General features: G+C 41.7%; 1 long non-coding RNA gene across 1 annotated transcript in view; it reads right to left on the bottom strand.

Moving 5' to 3' along the window:
• LOC120638238 overlaps nucleotides 1-24,889 on the bottom strand; it is a 322,336-nt gene that overhangs the window by 250,354 nt on the left and 47,093 nt on the right. The window lies entirely within an intron of this gene.

Raw genomic sequence — 24,889 nt, 5'->3', positions numbered from 1 at the left:
GAATGACGCCTGGAAGATCTGACCCCTGCTGGCTCCTTGATGACCATCACATCAATCAATCAGTCAATCAATGGTAATGATTGAGCAGTTGGTCCTTGAGGAGCATCCAGTCTGACAGATCCCACCTCTTAAGCTAGCATAACAGTACCACCTTTAACTAACTCTCCCCCCCGCCCATTTAGACGGTGAGCCTGTTGTGGGCAAGGAGTGTCTCTGGTGCTGAATTATACTTTCCAAGTGCTTAGTACAGTGCTCTGCACACAGTAAGCACTCAGTAAATACGATTGAATGAATGAATAATTCCCGTCTCCTTTTACGTTCTCCTCAAATTAAATATGTCTACTCTAAGCAGTGCATCACTTTCAGAGTGACGACTGCACTGATGCTATTCATTTAATCATGCAATCATATCTATTGAGTGCTTACTGTGAGCAGAGCACTGTATTAAGCGTTTGGGAGAAAAATGGCACAACAATAAATGGATACATTCCCTGTCCACAGTGAGCTTAAAGTCTAGAGGCTGGAGATGAAAAGTAATTTAAATAAATTAATGACAGATATGAACTAAAGTGCTGTGGGGCTGGGAGAGGGGAAGAGCAAAAAGAGCAAGTCAGGGTGATGCAGAAAGGAGTGGGAGAAGAGGAAGAGGGGGGCTTAGGGAAGGCCTCTTGAAGGAGATGTGCCTTCAATAAGGCTTTGAAGCAGGAGAGAGTAACTAACTGTCTATCAGATTTGAGGAGGAAAGGTATTCCAGGCCAGAGGGAGGATGTGGGTGAGGGATGGCAAGATGGATGGGACTGAGGCACAGTGAGAAGGTTAGCGGTAGAGGAGTGAAGTGTGCGGGCTGGGTTATAGTAGAAGAGTAGCAAGGTGAGGTAGGAGGGCAAGGTGATTGATTGCTTTGTTCTCTGATGCTCCTCTCCGCATGTTAAGGAGACTTGCTGTGTGCCCCAGTGGGTAGAGCACAGGCCTGGGAGTCAGAAGGACTTGGATTCTAGTCCCTGCTCTACAACTTGTCTGCTGGGAGACAATGGGAGCTTGAGGAAAGATAACTATAACTGGCAACTTAAAGGGTATGGGAAAAGAAATAAATGTATGAACCTTTGATTTGGTGATAAACTTACCCCATACTAAGGTCATGAATATCTCTTTCTGCCCAAATAATAATAATAATTATGGTATTTGTTAAGCGCTTACTATGTGCCAGGGACTGTTCTAAGCAATGGGGTAATAATAATAATGTTGGTATTTGTTAAGCGCTCACTATGTGCAGAGCACTGTTCTAAGCGCTGGGGTAGATACAGGATAATCAGATTGTCCCACGTGAGACTCATAGTTAATCCCCATTTTACAGATGAGGGAACTGAGGCACAGAGAAGTTAAGTGACTTGCCCACAGTCACACAGCTGATGAGTGGCAGAGTTGGGATTCGAACCCATGAACTCTGACTCCCAAGCCCAGGCTCTTTCCATTGAGCCACGCTGCTTGGATTGGAAAGAGTCCCTGTCCCACAAAGGACTCACAGTATTAATTCCCATTTTACTGATGAGGGAACTAAGGGACAGAGAAGTTAAGTGACTTGCCCAAGTTCACGCAGCAGATAAGTGGAGGATCCAGGATTAGAACCCATGACTTTCTGACTCCGGGCCCATGTTCTATCCACTAGGCGATGCTGCTTCTCATCCAAATGGGCTCTACTCTATCCCAACCCTCCTTGACCTCTTGAACAGCCTTGGCTTCTTGTCCACTCTAACATGCTATTAATTGGGTTCTCCTCCAACTTTCTGATTGCTCTTTCCCCATTTATTTTGCTGGTTTCTCTTCCACTTCATCTCCCATTTAACTTTAGGTGTCCCCCAGGCCCTGATCTCAATCCCCTATGCTGCTGGAGAAGCAATATGGCCTAGTGGAAAGAGCACAGGCCAGGGAGTCATAAAGACCTAGGTTCTAATACCAGCTCTGATACGTCTGCTTCGTGACCTTAGTCAACTCACTTAACTTCTCAGAGCCTCAGTTACCTCATCTGTAAAATGGGAATGAAGACTGTGAACCCCATGAGAGACAGGGACCACGTCCAATCTGATTACCTTGTACCTACCCCAGTGCTGATAACAGTCCTTGGCTCATAGTAAGTGCTTAACAAAAACCACAATTAGCATTATTATCATTACTCTTCCCATTCCCTCAGAGAACTCATCTATTCCCATAACTTCAGCTATCACCTCTCTTTGGTCAACACTTAAATCAGTCTCTCCAGCTCTGGCCATCTAAACTGATTCTATTTATTCATCCTTGATTCTGTTTATCTTGGTGATATTGTCTTGTTTTTGTTTTGTTCTGTTCTGCTTTGCTTTGCTGTCTGTCTCTTCCGTTTAGACTGTGAGCCCATTATTGGGCAGGGATCGTCTCTATCTGTTGCTGAATTGTACATTCCAAGCACTTAGTACAGTGCTCTGCACATAGTGCTCAATAAATATTATTTAATGAGTGAATGATTGAACTGCAACCTTTCCCCATCTCCTCTTTCATCCAGCACTTGGCTGTCTCCCTGGCCCCTCAAAGTCAGCAAGTCTAAAATGGAACAACTCATCTTCCCTATTTAGTCTACTCCTTCTCCGTGAGAAGTAGCGTAGACTGTGAGCTCCACGTCAGACAATCTGATAACCTTGTATCTCCCCCAGCACTTAGAACAGTGCTTGGCACATAGTAAGTGCTTAACAAATACCATTATTATTATTATTCTCATAACATTCCCATCTCAGTCCATAAAGGCAGCATCCTCCATGTCAATATAAGTCTCCATAGGAGAGAAACCAAACCCAAGTTCTTCTTTCTAGAAGATTAATTTCTATTCCAATTAAAGTCTTTGAAAGTAAGACAAGAGAGGGAATGTTCCAGAACTGGAAAATAAGATTTACTTCCCTGGAAGCGTTTGTTGTCATATCACATACAGAGTCTACTAAAATTTCCAGGAAGCTGGCTGGAGTTGTTTCTAATCAGCAGGTAGACTTCAGTTAAACAATGAGATGACGGATGGAATGAGTTTAGACAATGAAATCCTTCACAGTGGAAGTTGTATAGCAAGAATCCAAAATAACATGCTGCTGAAACTGAAATGCCATTGCTTAAGAAAAGTAAGTTTGACCTTTTTTCAGTGGTACCTAGGAGAACAGTGTAAGACATCTAATTATCACCTCCCAACCTGACAGTATGACAGGTAAACATCTCTGGAAAAGTGACTTTAAAGGCAATGGAGTAAAAAGGGAGGAAAAGAGATTTTTACAAGTAACTAAAAAACAGAAGGTAGTCATATTTCTCACCTAGCATCACAATATTTTCAGTGAAATTAGTTTTGGAAAAAAAAAATTCAACAGATCATCTAGTCCAGCTCTATCACTGGAGATCTATTTTCTTCAGTCACTTCTCTGGTTTATTCATTCTTGGGTGATGGAAATTTACCATTTATACTGAGAAACCATATCGTATGCCTGAAATCCAAGAAAGTTTTCTAAATATTAATACTATACTAGCCCCCCCAAACACATGCACATTTTATATTCCCATCTATCTCTGTAAATATATTTCTGAATCCCTGGAATTTGCAGATCTTTGTAATCTAAATATGATCCCTTGGGTATCACTGTACAATGCTACATAATTTCACAATTTACTTATCATATTGCCCACCCTGGGGGGCTAGGAGGTATGGATAGAAATCCCCATGAGGGTAACAATCCCCATGCAGAGAAAACCATGCACATGCATCCCTGGGGAATAATAATAATGATGATGGTCTTTGTTAAGCGCTTACTATGTGCCAAGCACTGTTCTAAGCACTGGGGTATATACTAGGTAATGAGGATGTCCCACGTGGGGCTCACAGTTTTAATCCCCATTTTACAGATGAGGTAAATGAGACAAAGAGAAGTTAAGTGATTTGCCCAAAGTCACACAGCTGACAAGTGGCAGAGCAGGATTAGAACCCATGACCTTCTGACTCCCAAGCCCATTCTCTTTCCACTAAGTCATACTGCTTCTCCAGTAGTAATAATAATGATGGTGTTTGTCAGCACATACTATGTGCAAGACACTGCACTAGGCGCTGGGGCACATATAAGCTAATCAGGCTGGACACAGTTCCGACAATTATTTATTATTCATTCATTCATATTTATTGAGCTCTTACTGTGTGTAGAGCACTGTACTAACTGATTGGGAGAGTATTACAACAATTAACAGTCACATTCCCTACCCAAAATGAGTTTACAGTCTAGAGAGGGGGAGACAGACATCAATACAGATAAATAAAATAAAATTACAGATATGTATACAAGTGCTGTGGAGCTGGGAAGAGCAAAGGGAGCAAGTCAGGGTGACGCAGAAGTGGGAGTGGGAGATGACGAAAAGAGGGACTTAGTCTGGGAAGGCCCCTTGGAGAGTAATCCAGGCCAGAAGTAGGACGAGGGCGAGGGGTTGGTGGTGAGATGGGCGAGATCAAGGCACGGTTAGAAGGCTAGCTCTAGAGGAGTGAAGTATGAAGACTGGATTCCTGAGGAGAGAAGCTAGGTGAGGTAGGAGGGGGCAAGATGGTGGACTGCTTTAAAGTCAATGGTGAGGAGTTTTTATTTAATGCGAGGTGGATGGGCAACAAGTGGAGTGTTTTTGAGGAGTGGAGTGATATGTCCTGAATGTTTTTTAGAAAGATGATCCTGGCAGCGAGTGAAGTATAGACTGAAGTGGGGAGAGGCAGGAGGCTGGGAGGTTATCAAGGAGGCTGATGCAGTAACCCAGGCAGGATAGGATGAATGATTGTATTAACGTGGTAACACTTTGGATGGAGAGAAAAGGGAGGATTTTAGTGATGTAGTGAAGGTGGGACTGACAGGATTTAGTGATGGATTGAACATGGGTTGAATGAGAGAAAGGAGTCAAGGATAACGCCAAGGTTGCCGGCTTGTGAGAAAGGAAGGATAGTTGTGCCGTTTATAGTGATGGGAAAGTTCCACACTGGACTTGCCATTTTACAGATGAGGTAAATGCAGCACAGAGAAATACAGTAATTTGCCCAAGATGACACAGTAGACAAGTGGTGGAGCCAGGATTAGAAAACCCAGGTCCTTCTGACTCCCAGGCCTGGGCTCCATCCACTAGCTCATGCTGCTCCCCCGCCCACTTTCCACCACACAAACCCCCTCCTAGAGACAAAGCACACTCTGATCCATACAGCCACTCTTGGCCTGGCTCCCTTACCCCTATTCCTCACCCAAAATCCCTCTGCCCCCTTCCCCGGTGCCATCTGGGTTGAAATATTGGGCTACTTCACAATTTAAACCATTAAAACAGTCTATCAGAAGTCACGTTACACTGTTCTTTTATTGGATCATCTTGAAGGATTTTGCCTGATTAACGTTTCATAGTGCAAAATGCCCTAATCCATCATGGAACCTTCCCCTCATCTTCAAACCCCTCCTGAAATTTCATATCCTCCCAGAAGCTTTCCTTGATGAATCCTTGTTTACATACCTTTAACTCATTTACTTATTGGTTTATGGTATTTGTTAAGCACTTACTACGCACCAAGTACTCTATTGAACACTATGATAGATACGAAATAATTGGGGTGGACACAGTCCTACATTCCTACATAAGGCTCACAATCTTAATCACTATTTTACAGATAAAGGAACTGAGGCATGGAGAAGTTAAGTGACTTGCTGAAGTTCACACTGCAGATTAGTGGTAGATCGGAATTAGAACCCAGGTCCTCTGACTTCTAGGCCCATGTTTCTTTCCATTAGGCCATGCTGCTTCTCTATTTATTTTATTCATTTTAGTGTTTATATTATAAACTTCCAGAGGGCAGGGGTCAGGTCTACTAAACTCTTCTGAGAACTTAGTACAATGTTCTGCCCAAATTAAGCATTCAATAAACAGTATTGATTGAATTTTGTGGCTCAGTCAAGGAGCAAAGATTAATCTGGACAAGGAACCACATTTCATTACCTTTTGAAGACCATGTTTTATTCCTGATTTTGTGTTACAGAGAATTGCCCATGCTTGAGATAATAGGTCATGTAGATATATCAAGAGTTTTAAATCCACTCATGAAACAAATGATGAAGAAAAGACAGCAGATAACGAGCCTGACAGCTTAATAGGGCACAAATTCACAGTTTCTTCACTGCTCATAAATAATGAAAAATCACAGGTTGTCCATTTAAGTGGCGCACCTGGAGCTGCCCGAAAACCTATTCACAGAAACTCAATCCTCTGAATCAATGTTGGCCAGTACAAATTTCCCACTGAGTAGCCCTTTGTTTATACAGTATGTCTTCCTCACCATGCAGTGAGGAACTGTAAAATATTACAAATTTCTACTAGGTAAAAACCCATTTTTAAACCACTGTCCACTACAAAATGTCCAAACCAGTGTGCCTCCTGGGACATATAATTTATGAAAATGAAAATATTGAAGTTAGGTTTTGTCTTCATTTTTTCTAAATACTGTGGAAAACAATCCATTATTTTCCTACAGATAGTTGCCCAGTGGGGAAAATTAAAACAAAGAAACTAAAGCTCTTGGTTTCCTTTGCTATGAAAGATGAGTGATTTTTTTTCTTCCCATTTAAAGGAACACGACATTTGGGGTTTTGGGAATGGGAGGATTCCCCAACACCACTTTGGATTCAGCTGTTGTTTACCCTTTATGAAAAATAATGTTGACAATTACAGTTAGAGTATTTAGCAACATGTGCTGAACAAGCTAAAATATTTAGCAAACTTTACTTTGGACTTTGTAATTATGTTGCATTATTTCAGTTTATTTAGGACTAAATTAGAATAGTTAATAATGTTGGGTGACAACGCCTACACTTAGTAAGTAAAAGACAAAAATTATAATTTATTCAATTGGATTCTATTTGGGAGCAAAATCAATGCAATTCAAGAATTTAAATGCTTTAAAACATAATGTAATTTTGCTTGAAAATCCACATATGTTCATGATATTTGGGTGGATAAATGAACATTAAATTGGAGGAAGCCATCTGCCTATTTCTCAGTTCACAGTACTAGAAATTTCTACCTCTATTTTCATATCTGGACCAGAAAAGGATCTCATAGCCCAAAATATCCTTATAAAGATCCAAACTCTAGTTTCTGGTGTGAATATGCATGATGACAATAATAAAAAAGACAATAACAATAATAATAATAATATTGACATTTATTATGTGCACACCATGTACTAAGGATTGGAGTAGTTTTAAGGTGATGAGAGTAGACACAATTCTTCTCCCACTCAGGATTCACAACCTATTTTATCCCCATTTTATAGATGCGGAAACTGAGGCCCAAAAGGGTTAAATAATTTTCCCAAGATTTAGCTCTGGGCCCGCTACTCTTCTTATTCTACACTCATTATAATAATAATGGCATTTGTTAAGTTCTATGTGCCAGGTACCATACTAAAGGCTGGTGTGGGTACAGGTTGTCCCATGTGGAGCTCACAGTCTTAATCCCCATTTTTCAGGTGAGGTAACTGAGGTCCAGAAATGAAGTGCCTCGCTCAAGGTCACACAGCAGATAGGTGGCAGAGCTGGGGTTAGAACCCACACCCTTCTAACTCCCAGACCTGTGCCTAATCCACTAGGCCATGCTGCTTCTCATTATTTTAGGGGGGTGCATCTTATAACAGTTTCAGCTACCATGACTATCTAATCTACATTTCCAGCCTAGTCCTCTAGCTGTTATATACACCCATATTTCCTCCCACATCAAGGACCTTTTTATCTGGATTACCAACCCACTGGCTGCTTAAACTCATCATGTCAAAATCTGAACTCCTTACCTTTCTTTCGAAACTTTTTCCCATTACTGCCAACACTGTCATGCCCTTTTCCCTTGTATTTTCTTGGATTCCTTCCTGTCATTTCCCTCCCACTTTTTGTCACTCGGAATCATGCCAAGTCTTTCTCTATAAGGATTCACTGTTCCACCACTTGCTGTCCACATTTGAACTCTTCTTCATCCCTCAGCTTGAACATCCTAACAGTCTACAGTCTCCATATTGGTTGACAGGAGGATGAAGAGGAGGAGAAAGAGAAGGAGGAGAAGAAAGAGAAGGAGGAGAAAGAGGAGAAAAGAAAGAGGGAGAGGAGGATAAGGAGGAGGAGAAAAAGGAGAAGGAGGAGAAAAGAAAGAGGAAGGAGGGAGAAAGGAGGAGAAGGGGGAGAAAGGAGGAGATGGAGGAGAGGAGGAGAAAGAGGAGAAAGGAGGAGGAGGAGGAGAAGAAGCTTGGCACAAAGTAAGTGCTTAACAAGTACCATGATTATTATAATTATCTTCAATAAGCAGTAGAAACAGTGAGTATATTAGCTTGAGTGGAGAAAAGCATACATGCTGGGTTGCAGTAGAAAAGAAGACTATCTGAATCTACTTGCTCCCATGTTGGATTGTAAAGACCGCAAAAGCAGTAACTCTGCCTTCTTCTTTTCAGGGAATTTTGAAAACTCTTCAGAGTCAACAGAACTGACATGTCAGTGGGAGAGTTCTCACTCAAAGGTAGGAAGTAAGTGAAAGGAGCATTGGAGTTGACATTCTTTTTTTTTAAAAGAGATGGCCCAAGTGCCTTATGGAATACTTAAAATATAGTAGTAGCTTGATGAATGCCTATTGGTGATTTTTCAAGTAAAAATAAACCTGATTCTCTGGTTCATTTAGAATTAAAAAGTATGTTTGAGGCTTGTGAGTTGTCCTGAAGCAGCATGCCCTAGTGGAAAGAGCACAGACCTGAGAGTCAGAAGATCTGGGTTCTGATCCCAGCTCCACTACGTGTCTACTGTGACCCTGGGCAATTCACTTCACTTCTCTGTGCTTCAGTTACCTCATCTGTAAAATGGGGATTCAATACCTGTTCGGCCTCCTACTTAGACTGTGAGCCCCATGACCCCTGATAACCTTGTATCTACCCCAGCACTTAGTAAAGTGCTTGGCACACAGTAAGTGCTTAACATATACCAGTAAAAAAAGTGCTAAACAAATACCACTACCATACTTAATTCCATGCACAACAATAATTCCCATTCCGAACAGAAGCAAATGAGCCCTAGCATTGAAAGAAGAATGCTCTTTGAGCCACCTTCACTGTCCTTCCCCCCCTCTCCTATCCCCATTCTCTTCTAAGTTACATCTGTCTCCTTATTTCCTGTTTCATCCTCCATCGCTCTCCAGAGCGAAAGGGGACCCTGCATTTAACTGAACTAATGGCGAGCCGATCATTTGTAATCTGTTTACTGGACATAACCAAATTAAAACAGTCTAGCGGGCGACATGCGATACTAAAAGGTATTATGCACAAAAGGGTATGGACAAAATGTCACCAGCCTAGACATAGGAGACATGAGTCTGACTCTTCTTGCGACAAGTGATTTCAAGGTTTGCAGGACTCGGTACGCAGAAGACTCTCATCTAAATATGTCCAAGTTGGGAAAACACTGATACGAGCCATTTCCAGCCACAATCCAGAGAAAAATCCTCTTCCTCAACTTTCTGCCATTCACTTTCGAAGCTTCTCCACCCTGTGAATTTATGGTCAGAACATCCCTTTTGAAATGACCTTGAGTATGACTTCATCCATTTCGCCTCCGACCATATAAGAGTTTCCACATTTGTCCTCTCATTCACCCAAACGATCCTGAGGTTAGCTACGTGAGCACATTTGGCTGACTACTTTCCTAATGAAAATAAAAGCACTTCTTCCGTCTGTGAGCTGTGTAATAATTTAGCAGGTGTTCCCTTTTGGTTTTCTTAGTATAGAGAAGAAAAGATAGAGAGTGACTCTCCCAAGCCCATGTTCTTTCCACTAAGCCATATAGCCTCTCAAATTCTATTCTGCTTCTATTAAGCACTTACTATGTGCCAGGCAGTGTACTAAGCACTGGGTGGATACAAACAAATCAGGTTGGACACAGTCCCTGTCCCACATGGGGCTCAGAGTCGCAATCCACATTTTACAGATTAACTGAGACACAGAGAAGTTAAGTGACTTGCCCATGGTCACAGAGCAGACAAGTGGCAGAGTTAGAATTAGAGCCCGTGACCTTCTTACTCCCAGGCCTTTGTTCTATCCACTAGGCCATGCTGCTTCTCCAGAATATGTGTTTTCATTACAAGCTTTGTTCTGGACACCATTAAGGAATCTAGGCAATGTTCGTCCGTTCACTCAATTCTCTTTAGAGTTGGCTCTGAGGTGTTGGAAGAAACTGTGCGTACACTTGTATCCCCATCTACACATGCTTGTGGTGTTGGCATAATTCAGTCAACCATATTTATTGAGTCTTACTGTGTGTAGAGCATTGTACTGAGCACTTGGGGAGTACAATATAACAGTAAACAGAAGCAGTGCCTGCCCAGAGCAAGCTTCCGGTCTAGAGGCAGAGACAGACATTAATATAAATCAATAAATGGCAGATCTGTACATTAAGTGCTATGGGGCTGGGAAGGGGGATGAATAAATGGAGCAAGTCAGGGCAGTGCAGAAGGGTGTGGGAGAAAAGGAAAAGGGGGTTTAGGGAAGGAGGAGATGGGCCTTCACTAAGGTTTTGACATGGGGAGGAGAGTAATTGTCTGTTGGATATGAGGTGGGAGGACATTTCAGGCCAGAGGCAGGATATGGGCGAGAGGTATTTGGCGAGACAGATGAGATGAAGGTACAGTGAGGAGGCTAGCAGTAGAAGAGCGAAGTGTGCAGGCTGGCTTGTAGTAGGAGAGTATCAAGGTCGAGTCCTGCACTATGAGTTAATAGAACTCCTTGAGGGCAGGAAGCATGTTATACTGTAATATTCTCCCAAGTAATTAGTAATCAAAATGCTTAGAGCACTTATTAAGCTCTTACTCTGTGCTAAGTGCTAGAATGCAAACAAGATTATCCAATTTGACACAATACATAAAGCTGAGCGTGTATCTTATCTCCATTTTATAAATGAGGAGACTAAAATCCAGAGAAGTTAATTGGCTGTCCAAGGTCACACAGTAGGCCAATAGCAGAGCTGGGACTGGAACCCGGATCTTCCGTCTCCAAGAACCATGTTCTTTCCAATAGGCCACGCTGTATAGCACCCTAGCACTTATTGGAAGCTAAACAAATGCCATTGATTAATAGAGGGATTTCAATTAATCAAACCATCAGTGGTATTGATTGAACTTACTGTGAGGAGAGCACTGTACTATGACCAAGGGAGAGCACAATACAATAATGTTGGTAGAAACATTACTTTCCCATAAACAGTTTACAGTCCAGGGGGGATTGCAGGAGCAGTTTGCAATTACAAGATGACGATCTTTGCTGTTACAGGAGAATTGGATGAATTGGTCAGAATGTAAGTCCTCTGTGGGCAGGAATTGTGTCTCAATTCTATTGTGTTCTCCCAAGCACTCCATACAGTGCTCTGCACACAGTACGCACTCAATAAATATCCTTGATCGATTGAATGTAACTCATTTTGTTGAAGAAGTCTACTGCTGACCAGTTTCTTAGAAGCAATCAGATATTTGGACTTCATGCATTCATTCAATCTTATTTATTGAGCATTTATTGTGTGCAAAGTACTATACTAAGCACTTGGGAGAGAACAATATCATTGTGTTATTTGTTGAGCACTTGCTATATGCCAGCTACTGTACTAAGTGCTGGGGTGGATACAAGCAAATCAGGCTGGGCAGTCCTTGTCCCTCATGGGATTCACAGTCTTAATCCCCATTTTCCAGATGAGGCAACTGAAGCCCAGAGAAGTTAAGTGACTTGCCCAAGGTCACACAGCAGACAAGTGGCAGAGGTAGGATTAGAACTCAGGACCTTCTGACTCCCAGTCCCTACTCTATCCACTGTGCCATGGTGCTTTTAACTAGTTGTATTTAATATATAAAAAAGGCATGTTTTAAGCACTTACTATGTATGGGTCAAGCATTGTTTTAAGCACAGGGGAAGATACAAGTTAAGCAGGTCAGACACAGCGCCTACCCACTTGGGGCTCACAATCTACATACTGAGGGCTTATTCTGTGCAGAACACTGTACTAAGAGCTTCGGGGAGTACAATAACATTTCATGTAGTTATCCTAGCCCCTTGATTCACCAAACTATTACTTAGGAAATTTAGGCTCTCTCCAACCTCCTGCTTTAGGTTCTTGTGTTTCTCAGAATCCAAAAATGAACAGAATGAATGGCTAAGCCACCCTTACATCTCACTAACAATAGGGGGTCGCCTAGAAAGAGTTACTTCCTAGCGCTTTGAACAGTGCTCAGTGCTTAGAACAGTGGTTGGCACATAGCGCTTGACAAATACCATCATAATAATCCTTTGTAGGCCTGGGGTTGAGGAACATATCCCACAGCACTAGTGTACATATCTGTAATCTATTCATTCATTCAATTCATTCAATCGTATTTATTGAGCGTTTACTGTGTGCAGAGCACTGAACTAAGCACTTGGAAAGTAAAATTCTGCAACAAATAGAGACAATCTCTACCCAACAACGGGCTCACAGTCTAGAAGCGGGGAGTCAGACAACAAAACAAAACAAGTAGACAGGCATCAATAGCATATTTATTTGTATTAATATTTCTCTCCTCCTCTAGACTGTAAGTTCCTTGTGGGCAAGGAATATGTCTGTTGATTGTTGCATTGTACTCTCTCAAGCACTCAGTACAGTGTTCCTCACACAGTAAGCACTCAATAAATATGATTGAATTAATGAATAAATTGCCCAGCACAGACACACTGATGCCAACCAAGGTGACATGGTGAGTTTGGCCTTGGGTGAACAGGGCTTCTGAAATTGGATCTTCCCTGGTGCCATTATATAGTGAAATTAGCCCAGGTCCAGAGAACATTTCTAAAACCATTTGAGAAAAGCATTCCAAGTCTTATAGCATTGAAGAAACTATTTGCACAAACCATGATTTCTCAAGAAAACACTTCCCAAAGCAGGATTTTTTCCAACAGTAGGAGAAAGCTGGAGGGCCGCTATGCTCTGGAGTGCCATGTAAACCATGCCCACAAACAGCTTTGGAAATTTACCCAGAACAACCCCTCTCGTTCCTTCCAGAAAGGGAAGTGATGTCCCAGGACATCAAGCAGCATGGCCTAATGGACAGAGCATGGACCTGGGAGTCGGAAGAACATGGGTTCCAATCCCAGCTTTGCCACTTGTCTGTTGTGTGACCCTGGACACAAGTCACTTCACTTCTCTGGGCCTCAGTTACCTCATCTGCAAAAGGGGATTAAGACTGGGTGCTCCGTGTGGGATAGGGACTGTGTCCAACATGACTACCTTGCATCTACCCCAGTGCTTAAAACAGTGACTGGCACATAGTAAGCACTTAACAAAATGTCATTATTATAATTATGATTACTTCCATCACAACGTTTCTCTTCCGTCCTCCTCGCTCTCTCCATTTTTTCCTTTTCTTTCCTCTCTGTCTTTACTTCCCCTGCCCCACTGTCGAGTGCCCTCCTCACTCCTGCTCAGAATGAAAAATTGGCCCCTCTTTAAGAGAATGTTGCATCATGGTATAATATTCATCTTCATCTGGACCATGAGGAAGATGAGAGGATTGTCTCCCCTGCAGGCCAAATTCGTGTTTGAAGATTTTATGGGCTGTTTTTTTTTAAATTTATTGTATAAGTGCACTAATCATTCTCACCAATAGCTACCATTCAATCACACTCCTGCTTAACCATCTTTGTTTCTGACAAATAGTTTTGTGGCTGATTTTGCTACTCTTGGATTGACTGGCCAATGATCAGCTTTTTTGGAAACTATAGCAGACAAATGTGTTGAAGTTTACAAATAGTTAATGGTCTTGGTTTGATTCCCTTGGTAGCATTTTATTTTACTTTCAGAACTGCAAAGCAGAATGCATTGACCGATAAAGAGCGACACTGGTAATTTTAAAATCAGACTCTAAATGGTCAACATAATTTCTAGTTCAGACAATTGAGAAATGACAAAAATGTAGGAAATACAAAAGGGTAAAGACAACACAAGATGGCAGACATTATCAAACAAGATACAGAAGTCCATCTGCTCCTGACCACTAAACTGCTTTCAGGTGGCATGATTTGTTTAGCAATTTAAAAATCACTCAATTTTTGAATGGTTTAAAAAAATATTTTGGAGGAAATGCAGATAACTCTGTATGACTCCATATTTATTGTGTATTAAACAGCATTATCTTTATGGGTACCTTTTGTCATTAAATATAATGTGAGAAAGGTTTTTTCCCCATTTGCAAGGCATTTACCCATTTACCCAGATCTGGCATGAACCATAAGTACCGGAAAAAAAAAAACCCGGCTAAATGGATGGGTAACACCTTTTGGACTTACATACTAATAGTATAGTAGCATCTAAAGGCAAATGGAAGAAACAGCTTAAATAAGGAGCTGTGAAATGCAGCCATTTCAATTCTCCCCTAAATGATGCAGGAGGTTAAAGACCAAGAAACCCCTAAACTATCTTTTCTTGGATCTTTTCTTCTATATACTAAGTGACATGCCTAGAGTGTGCGTGACAAGCCTAGAGCATTTCTGCAGAAAGATGATCTGGGCAGTGAAGTATAGACTGGAGCAGGGAGAGACAGGAGGATGGGAGATCAGAGAGGAGATTGACACAATAATCCAGCCAGGATATTATGAGAGCTTGTACCACCAAGGTAACAGTTTGGATGAAGAGGAAAGGGTGGATCTTGGCGATATTGTGATGGTGAAACCGGCAGGTGTTGGTGACGGATTGGATTTGTGGGGTGAATGAGAGAGCATAGTCAAGGATGACACCCAGGTTGCGGGCCTGTGAGATGGGAAGGATGGTAGTGCCGTCCACAGTGACAGTGAAGTCAGGGAGAGGACAGGTTTGGGAGGGAAATAAGGAGCTCAGTCTTGGACATGTTGAGTTTTAGGTGGCGGGCGGACACTCAGGGGGAGATGTCCTGAAGGCAGGAGGAGATTTGAGCCCGGTGGGAGAGGGAGAGAACAGGGGACGAGATGTAGATTTGGGTGTCATCTGCGTAGAGATGATAGTTGAAGCCGAGGGAGCGAATGAGTTCACCAAGGGAGTGAGTAAAGATGGAGAACAGAAGGGGACCAAGAACTGACCCTTGAGGAAGTCCCACACTTAGGGGATGGGAGCGGGAGGAGGAGTCCGCGAAAATGACCGAGAATGAACGGCCAGAGAGATAAGAGGAGAACCAGGAGAGGACAGAGTCCGTGAAGCCAATGTTGGATAAAGTGTTGAGGAGAAGGGGATGGTCGACAGTGTCAAAGGCAGCTGACAGGTCCAGGAGGATTAGGATAGAGTAGGAGCCTTTGGATTTGGCAAGAAGAAGGTCACTGGTGATTTTTGAGAGGGCAGTTTCAGAGTGAAGGGGACAGAAGCCAGATTGGAGGGGACCTAGGAGTGAGTTGAAGCTGATCTCCTATGCACTCTAGCATTTAGCACATAGTAAGCGTCGGGGAGCCAGGGAAATCACTTTGAGATGTATCCATGTAAAATATTGCAAATAGTCATTCAATCGTATTTACTGAGCACTTACTAATAATAATAAATAATAATTGTGATATTTGTTAAGTGTTTAGTATGTCCCGGCACTATACTAAGTGATGGGGTAGATACAAGCATAAAGGGTTGGTTGGACACAGTCCCTGTCCCATTTGGGGCTCAGAGTCTCATTTCTCATTTTACAGATGAGGGAACTGCGGCACAGAAAAGTGAAAAAACTTGCCCAAAGTCACTCAGCTGACAAGTGGCATAGCCGGGGTTAGAACCCATGACCTTCTGACTCCCAGGCCTGTGCTCTATCCATTAGACCATGCTGCTGACTGTATATAGAATACTATACTAAGCTCTTGGGAGAGTACAGTATAACAGATACATTCCCTGACCACAACGAGTTTACAGTCTAGAGGGGGAGACAGTAATATAAATACATGAATTAAAGATATGTACGTAACTGCTTTGGGGCTGAGAGGGGGAATGGATAAAGGGAGCAAATCAGGGTGGGCAGAAGGGAGTGGGAGAAGATGAAAGGGGGGCTTAGTCAGGGAAGGCTTCTTGGAGGATTTATGCCTTCAATAAGGCTTTGAAAAGTGAAGGGGAGTAATTGTCAGATATGAAGAGGGAGGGCATTCCAGGCCAGAAGCAGGATGTGGGCGAGAGGTCAGCGGTGAGATAGACGGGATCAAAATACAGTGAGAAGGTTGGCATTAAAAGGGTGAAGTGTGCAGGCTCCGTTATAATAGGAGAGTAGCATAGAGAGTAGAGAGTAAATGTACTAAAGAGGGAAAGGTCTATAAATTCTAATACTGAGGAATAACAAGTCTGATACCATGTAAATACAATCAGAGCTAAGAAAAATGATTAACAACAGGCATTTAGGAGGTATAGGATCAAAAGCATATTTGTTAGCTCGCCAGCTTCCTCTGTGTAAATGGATGCTGCTCGCTATACTTTATCACACAAAATGAGGTCAACGGTCAATCAGTTTCTAAGGATTGGGAGAAACGATGTTTACACAGCAGGTGCCAAATCACCATGGCAAACTGACAGGGCATTTACCTTGTCTTCACTCCCCAACTTCCATAATTATCCAAGAAGAATGAACTGGTATAAACATTACAGCTATTATAGCCCAACTACATCGACAATTCAGGGCCAGATAATTACCCAAATAATTGCAACTTTGCTACCGGGCCAATAACATCTTGATCATCTGGTGTCAGACCTGAAAGAGACACTGCCAGGGTTGAATATCAGTCGATTGATGGATCGATAATGTATGAGTGCTAGGCACCGTACTAAGTGCCCGGAAGAGTGCAACAGTAGGAAGACACATATTCCCTGCTGGCAACTTAATGAGAGAGGAAGAGAAAAGTTGTTTACAGAGAGTGAAAGCCAGAAGAAAAATTAAGATAAAGCAATAAACAGCACAGAAGATGAAAGGGATGACCATAACTGAACATTTAGGTAAATGTATTTATAAATAAAATACTAATTGCTGACCTTTTGGGGCCTCAAACTCTTTGAGATATTTCACAAGGTTACTTTTTATTTTTTAGCATTTTGTGGAAAGTGTCATAGGCTGAATCACAAGTGAATGAAATTGATTGCATACTTCATAGATTTTATTTGGCTTCTGGGGAAGAAATATCTACAGATAAAGATAGAAAGTAATCTCACATATCATGCTTATTTAGCACCTTTCTGAGCAAAATACTGGCCAAAGAAAAAACAAAATTTACAATTGAGGCACTATGATGTAAATCTAATAGAATAATTGTGGTATTTGTTAATCATTTATCATAATGCCAAGCACAAAATCATCAGGTCCAGTACAGATCCTGTCTCTCAAGGGGATCATGGTCTAAGGGAGAGGAAGAACAGGGATTTCATCTCCATGTTACACATGAGGAAAGTGAAGTCCAGAGAATTAAGTGCCTTGCCCAGGGTCATTCAGCAGACAAGTGGCAGAACCAGGACGAGAACCCAGGTCCTCTGGCTTCCACACCCAGCCTCTTGCCACTAAGCCATGCTGAGGCAATTGTATAATCGGTTCTTCTGCATGCCTTTTGGAAATAATAGAAAATAATTGCATAATCTGGGAAGGTCTCAACTTTCTTTGTGACAATTCTCAATTACATGGGTCCTACATTGGAAATTCTTATTCTTGCACGTGCTGATTCAGGAACAGTTTCTGAATTTGGAAACAAGAAGCTGCCCCTGGCATTCACTCTTTAGGCATGGATTTCATTAGAACATACATGGGTGGTATTTTCATAATAATAACAATAATAATGGTTTTGGTAAAGTTTCCTACTATGTGCCAAGCTGTGTACTAAGTTCTGGGGTAGATACAAGATGATCAAGCCCTACGTGGGGCTCACAGTCTAAGTAGGAGGGAGACCAGGTATTGAATCCCTATTTTGCATACTAGAGAACTGAGGCCCAGAGAAATTGTGACTTGCCCAAGGTCACGCAACAGATAAGTGGCAGAAGAGGGACTAGAAACCAGGTCCTCTGACTCCCAGGCCCATGCTATTTTCCACTAGGCCACTCTGCTTCTGAAATACACCATAGGTTGGAAATTCAGCTTTACCTGAAGCAGCGTGGCTTAGTGGAAAGAGCACGGGCTTGGGAGTTAGTGGTCATGGGTTCTAATCCCAGCTCCACCATTTATCAGCTGTGTGACTTTGGGCAAGTCACTTAACTTCTCTGTGCCTCAGTTACCTCGTCTGTAAAATGAAGATTAAAACTGTGAGCCCCACATGGGAGAAGCTGATTACCCTGTTTCTACCCCAGTGTTTAGAACAGTGCTTGGCACATAGTAAGCGCTTAACATATACCATCATTATTATTACCTGAATTCTGGGAAATGAATTGAAAGGAGTTAAAATCTGACTGCTGATAATGACTCATCAACTAAGTGATTTGGCACTTTTTCTGGTTTAGCTTGAAGGCATTTTGCACAGAGGCAGAGGGAAGGACTTGGTTGAACAATAATAATAATTATAATAATAACGGTATTTGTTAAGTGCCTACTGTGTGCCAGGCACCGTACTAAGTATAGAGGTAGATACAAGCAAATCAGGTTGGACACTGTCCCTGTCCCACAGAGGGCTCACAGTCTTAATCCCCATTTTACAGATGAGGTAACTGAGGCATAGAGAAGTTAAATAATGCCCAAGGTCACTCAGCAGGCAGGTGGTGGAGCTAGGATTGGAACCCAGGTCCTCTGACTCCTAGGATCATGCTCTTTCCACTGTCCCTCATGTGCTTATTTATACCCAGTTACTTAACTCATGCCTCTATTTGCAAATCATTTTTTACATCTGCCCCCCCCCATGAGATTATAAACTTGTGGACAGGGAAGGGGTCTCTGTCAGGTTTAAAAGACTTAGTAGAGCGCAATGTACCTCGTGGACACTGAAATACCACTGTTACCTACAGCCGTCTGAGTATCCGACATTGCAATTGTCCTCTTCAAATAAAAAAAAAGATACACATTCGCCACAGTCCTGATTGCACTATTAAGTTACTTGATGTACGATCAAGGTAGAGTGAAAAAATAGGACAACAGCATTAGCAAATCTTGGAGAAAAAGGACTAGGATACTCATGCAATCAAAGGCACTGATTAAATTTATGCTACAATCAGGATCCTTAATTTATCCAAAATCTATTCTATTCCAGCATCAGATGTATAGAGTTATTTACCATGGTGAAGTTCTGAAAGAGATTCATTGACGTTCCAGGTTGAAAATATTCAGCCAAATCTTGATTAATAACACAAGCTTCTGTAATCGTATGTCGGCATTTGAACACATCATTTCACTTGCTGCCTTGACTGGATACTATGGCAGTCTTGCAAAATAATAATAATAGGATGCAGAAGTGTGGCTTGGTGGAAAGAGCATGGACCTGGGAGTTAGAGGACTTGGGTTCTAATCCCAGCTCCACCAAGTATCTGCTGTGTCACCTCGTGCAAGTTACTTGCCTTCTCAGTGCCTCAGTTACCTCATCTGTAAAATGGGGCTCAGTGCCTGTTCTCCCCCCTACTCAGACTGTGAGCCTTTTGTGGGACTAGGACTGTGTCTGACCTGATTATCTGGTATCTTTCCCAGTGCTTAAAACAGTGCTTGGAACATAGTAAACACTTGACAAATTCAACAATTATCATCAATAACAATATTAATGTTGGTATTTGTTAAGTGCTTACTATGTGCCAAGCACTCTAAACCCTGAGGTAGATACAGGGTAATCAGATTGTCCCACATGGGGCTCACATTCTTCATCCCCATTTAACAGATGAGGTAACTGAGGCACAGAGAAGTTAAGTGACTTGCCCAAAGTTGCACAGCTGACAGGTGGCGGAGCCAGGATTAGAACCCTTGATGTCTGACTCCTAAGCCTGTGCTCTTAGTGCTCTTTCCACTAAGCCGCGCTACATTACCTCCCTGTTCTCCTTAGTGGGAGTCATGGAAAAGAAAATAAACAATATCGGCTTTGTCCTGATTGAATGACCACTTCTGGCACTTCTGAAATAATACCAAGAGGCAGATTTAAATCCAGAGAATGGTGAATGAGTAGTGTACAAAACAGCATCACATAGACAACATTGCATATGCTCATTAAAAAATAGAATGGTGACCATTCCATGTTAGATCTTTCCAGCAATCCTCTTTCATGGATAGACTATAGGCACTAGAGTGTAAACTCATGGGCAGGGAATGTGTCTGTTGATTCTGTTGTATTGTACTTTCCCAATTACTTACTACAATGCTCTTTCCATAGTGCTCAATAAATGCCAATGATTAATTGATTGAGATAGACTACTGGTATAAAATCCATTTGAAATAAATGCTATACCCACTTACACATATATGCACCCAGGAAAGGGCATGGTATTGAAAATAATAATAATGGTATTTGTGAAGGGCTTACAAGGTACAAGTTGATTAGGTTTCCCACATTTTGCAGATGAAGGAACTGAGGCACAGAGGACTTAAGTGGCTTGTCCAAGGTCACACAGCAGACAAGTGGCAGAATTGGGATTAGAACCCAGGTCCTTTGACTCCCAAGACTGTGCTCCTTCCACTGAAATTAGATGAAACATTTTAAGTGTTAAAATGTGAATTCTTACAGCTAATAGAGTTCACTGTTTCCTTCGGTGTAACCAAGTTCAAAGTAGTGAAATAGCTGAGAACCAACAGTCCAACTCCCCATGAACATGTTTATTCTTGCCAGTCTGGTGCTGGACTTGCTATATGTGCTCTCCAGATTCTAGGGATGAAGTTATTAGAGTTATCTTCAGTCATTTGTTTCTACGCTTAAGTCAGGCTTCTATGCATCCCTGTCCCAACCAGATATGTGATGAGAAATCTATGCCAAATGTCTATCTGGCCATCTCAATCCTTTATAGGGAAAGAGGAGAATTGGGTGATCTTAATCCAAATATCTCCTGATATTTGGAAAGAGGCTCATTTGGAGTTAAAAAACCTCTTATTAATATTAATATAATTGTGGTATGTGTTAAATATTTACTATAAACTAAGAACTGTGATATACTGTGAGTTCCATGCAGGATAGGAACTATGTCTGACCTAATTAGCTTGCATCTACCCCAACACTTAGAACAGTGTTTGACACATAATAATAATGATTATCATTATTATTATCGTATTTGTTAAGTGCTTACTATGTGCCGAGCATTTTTCTAAGCACTGGGGTAGATACAAGGTAATCAGGTTGTCCCACATGGTGCTCATACTCTTAATCCCCATTTTAAAGATGAGGTAGCTGAGGCACAGAGAAGCTCAAGGTCACACAGCAGACAAGTGGCAGACCTGGGATTAGAACCCATGTCCTCTGACTCCCAAGGCCATGCTGCTTCCACTATGCCACACTGCTTCTCATACTTGTAAGTTATACCATTTTTTAAAAAATAGTAGATACTATACAATTAGCACAGGTCCAGTCTCTGTGCAAGGCTTACAATCAATCAATTGCATTTATCAAGTGCATATCATGTGCAGAGCACTGTATTGAGTGCTTGAAAGAGTACAAAACAGAGTTGGTAGACACACTGCTTGCCTACAAGGAGTGTACACTCTAGAGGAGGAGACAGACAATGATATGAATAAATAAGTTCCAGAAACAAGGAAATTGTGTGGGACTGAAGGGAGGGGGAATAAGTGGTGCACAATGATATGAATAAATAAGTTCCAGAAACAAGGAAATTGTGTGGGACCAAAGGGAGGGGGAATAAGTGGTGCAAATCTAAATGCAAATGTAAGGCAGAAGGGAGTGGGATTGAGAGAAGAGGAAATGAGAGTTTAGTGGGGGAAGACTTCTTAGAGGAGATGTTCTTTTAATAAGGCCTTGAAGGTGATTGTCTGTAGGATATGAAGGGAGAGTGATTGTCTGTAGGATATGAAGGAGGAAGAAGTTCCAGCCCGCCAGAGGCAGGACGTGGGCAAGATATTGGTGAGGAATCTGTGGGAGAAGGAACAGATATTTAATTCCCATTTGACAGATGAGGAAACTGAGGTACAGAAAAGTTAAATGATTTGCACAAGGTCAAGCAGCAAGCAAGTGGTGGAACCGAGAGTAGAACCCAGGTCTCTGTCCCATACGTCATGTGCGGCTGCTGCTCATCACCCACCGCCTAACAGCCTCCTTTAATTATTGCAAGCAAATTCCCCTGGGGATAGCTCATCCAAATAAAAAAGACAACTATCATTATGGTACGATAAACATTTCAGATTTCTTTTCATCAAAATTGAAAAGGAAAAGGCTCAGTGATTTTTTTTGGAAGGAAGATCTTCTGTGGATGATAGGGCTACGGGTCAATTTGGAAAAAACAAACTGGCCTCAAGTCCACTTTTTCCAAGTAGTTTCAATAATGATACTATTTACTAAGCACTTAATGTGTGCACAGCATTTTACTAAGCACTGGGAAAGAGTATACAAGTGGAATAAGACTTGGACCCTGTTCTTCCAAGTACTCAATTGATTTGGGATAAGTGGGAGATTTCTCTCTAAATTTCAAAGAAATCCACCTCAGCGTCCACTGATGAAAACAAAAAGACAAGCCTGTGAGTACAAAAGTGAAATGGAAACTGGGCAATAGAATTTGATCTATATACAGCAACATAACCCTAGCAAATGCAATCAGTGATATTTGAATCAAGTGGCTTTATGGTTTCTACTCATTATTCATCATTTTCTTGTTTGGTACCATGACTACAAAATTATTTATCCGATTGCTTTTTGGAGACTATTTATGATATTGCCTCAGCCTCCAGTTTAGAATTTACCTTATACTCCTTTGCCTTATTCTCATCGTGGCTCTCGAGCCAACATTTTCCACTCCTATCTGCAGCCAATTTTTAGTCTCTGCTGCCCTTCACAAAACATCAAATCTGTTCTGTTTAGTAATAATAGCAGGAAAGATTGAGTGTAACTCACTGAGGTAAATACTTGGGTAAGAACAACAGAAGTGCAATGCATGATCCCTGTCCACAAGGAACATACAATCTACTGAGGTAATATGTATGAAAAGCACGAGATGAAACGTATTTGTTAGAGATGTTCACCCCTTTAGACTGTGAGTTTGCTGTGGGCAGGGATTGTGTCTTCTTCTGTTGCATTTTTCCCAAGGGTCTAGTACACAGTACTCTGCACACAATAAGCACTCAATAAATATGATCAACTGACTGACTTTCTTCATTGAAATCAAGAAATGTTACGGAAAGATGTGTGAATGTTTGTCTATGTCCATGTGCCATAGAGGACCTAGTTTAAAACTGAATTCCACCGCTGGATTACTGTGGGATCTGTATTTCAGATTCCTTGACCGTAACATGGAGATAAGCTATTCTGTGAATCTCATGTGGGATAGGGACTATGTCTTATCTCATTACCTTGTAACTGCCCTAGCAGTAAGCACATAGTGAGTGCATAATTACGGTACTACTTGTCTTATGCTTTCAAGTCATCTCCGACCCATAGCGACTCCATGGACACATCTCTCCCAGAACGTCATTCCTCCATTCCCCATTTTCCAGATGAAGTAATTGAGGCCCAGAAAAGTGAAGTACCTTCCCAGTGTCACACAGCAGACAAGTGGCAGAGCTAGGATTTGAACCCATGGCCTTCTGACTCCTAGGCCCGCACTCTATCCACTACATCATGCTGTTGATCTTGTATCTATCCCAGCACTTGGTAAAGTGTTTACTTAACAGATACCCAATTTATAGTATCAATGTACATGAAAAAAATGCTTAGTTCAGTGCTCTGAACACAGTAAGTGCTCAGTAAATACAATTAACTGACTGACTGACTCGTCTAAGCCCCCTTTTCCCCGCCTTTGCCTCTGCTCCTCCCCCCCACCCCCTTCCCCTCAGTACTGTGCTGGTCCACTCATTTGTACATATTTTCATTACCCTATTTATTTGGTTAATGAGATGTATATCACATTGATTCTATTTATTGCTATTATTTTAATGAGATGTACATCCCCTTGATTCTATGTATTGCTATTGTTTTTGTCTGTCTCCCCCGATTGGACTGTAAGCCCGTCAGTGGGCAGGGACTGTCTCTGTCTGTTGCCAATTTGTACATTCCAAGCGCTTAGTACAGTGCTCTGCACATAGTAAGTGCTCAATAAATACTATTGAATGAATGAATGAAAGCACTAATAAATAAAGATAAGTTTGAGTGTGACTAGTAAATGGTGCATCAAAGAGAGCTTCCTGGAGAAGGTGACCTTGCCTTTCTCTTTTTCCAAATCAAAAAGTATAATGGCTGCATTTTAAAATGCACATATACCTTGATAATAATAATAATGATGGTATTTGTTAAGCACTTACTATGTGCCACGCACAGTTTTAAGTGCTGAGGTCGATACAAGGTAATCAGGTTGTCCCACGTGGGGCTCACAATCTTAATCCCCATTTCACAGATGAGGTCACTGAGGCACAGAGAAGCTAAGTGACTTGCCCAAAGTCACACAGCTGACAAGTGATGGAGCCGAGATTAGAATCCATGACCTCTGACTCCTAAGCCAGTGCTCTTTCCACTAAACCACGCTGCTTCTCTGTAAAAGTGAACTGCTTTAATGAAGAACTCTCAAGCTCACTGTTTATATTTTTTATGTTTTCAGGGCAATGAACTTGCTAATAGCTTCACAAGCCATGAATTTTGAAGTGTTGACTAAACATTCAAGACCACAAACCTACCTCCTCACATTTATTTTCCACTAATTAATGTTTCACAGGAATTAGGCTCAAAAACTATGTCTCTATTCCTATAAAGTAGTGTAACAGATCTCTTGGC

This window comes from Ornithorhynchus anatinus, chromosome 2, assembly GCF_004115215.2.
Source record: "Ornithorhynchus anatinus isolate Pmale09 chromosome 2, mOrnAna1.pri.v4, whole genome shotgun sequence".
NCBI classification, from domain to species: domain Eukaryota; kingdom Metazoa; phylum Chordata; class Mammalia; order Monotremata; family Ornithorhynchidae; genus Ornithorhynchus; species Ornithorhynchus anatinus.
This window is presented reverse-complemented; position numbering and strand designations above follow the sequence as displayed.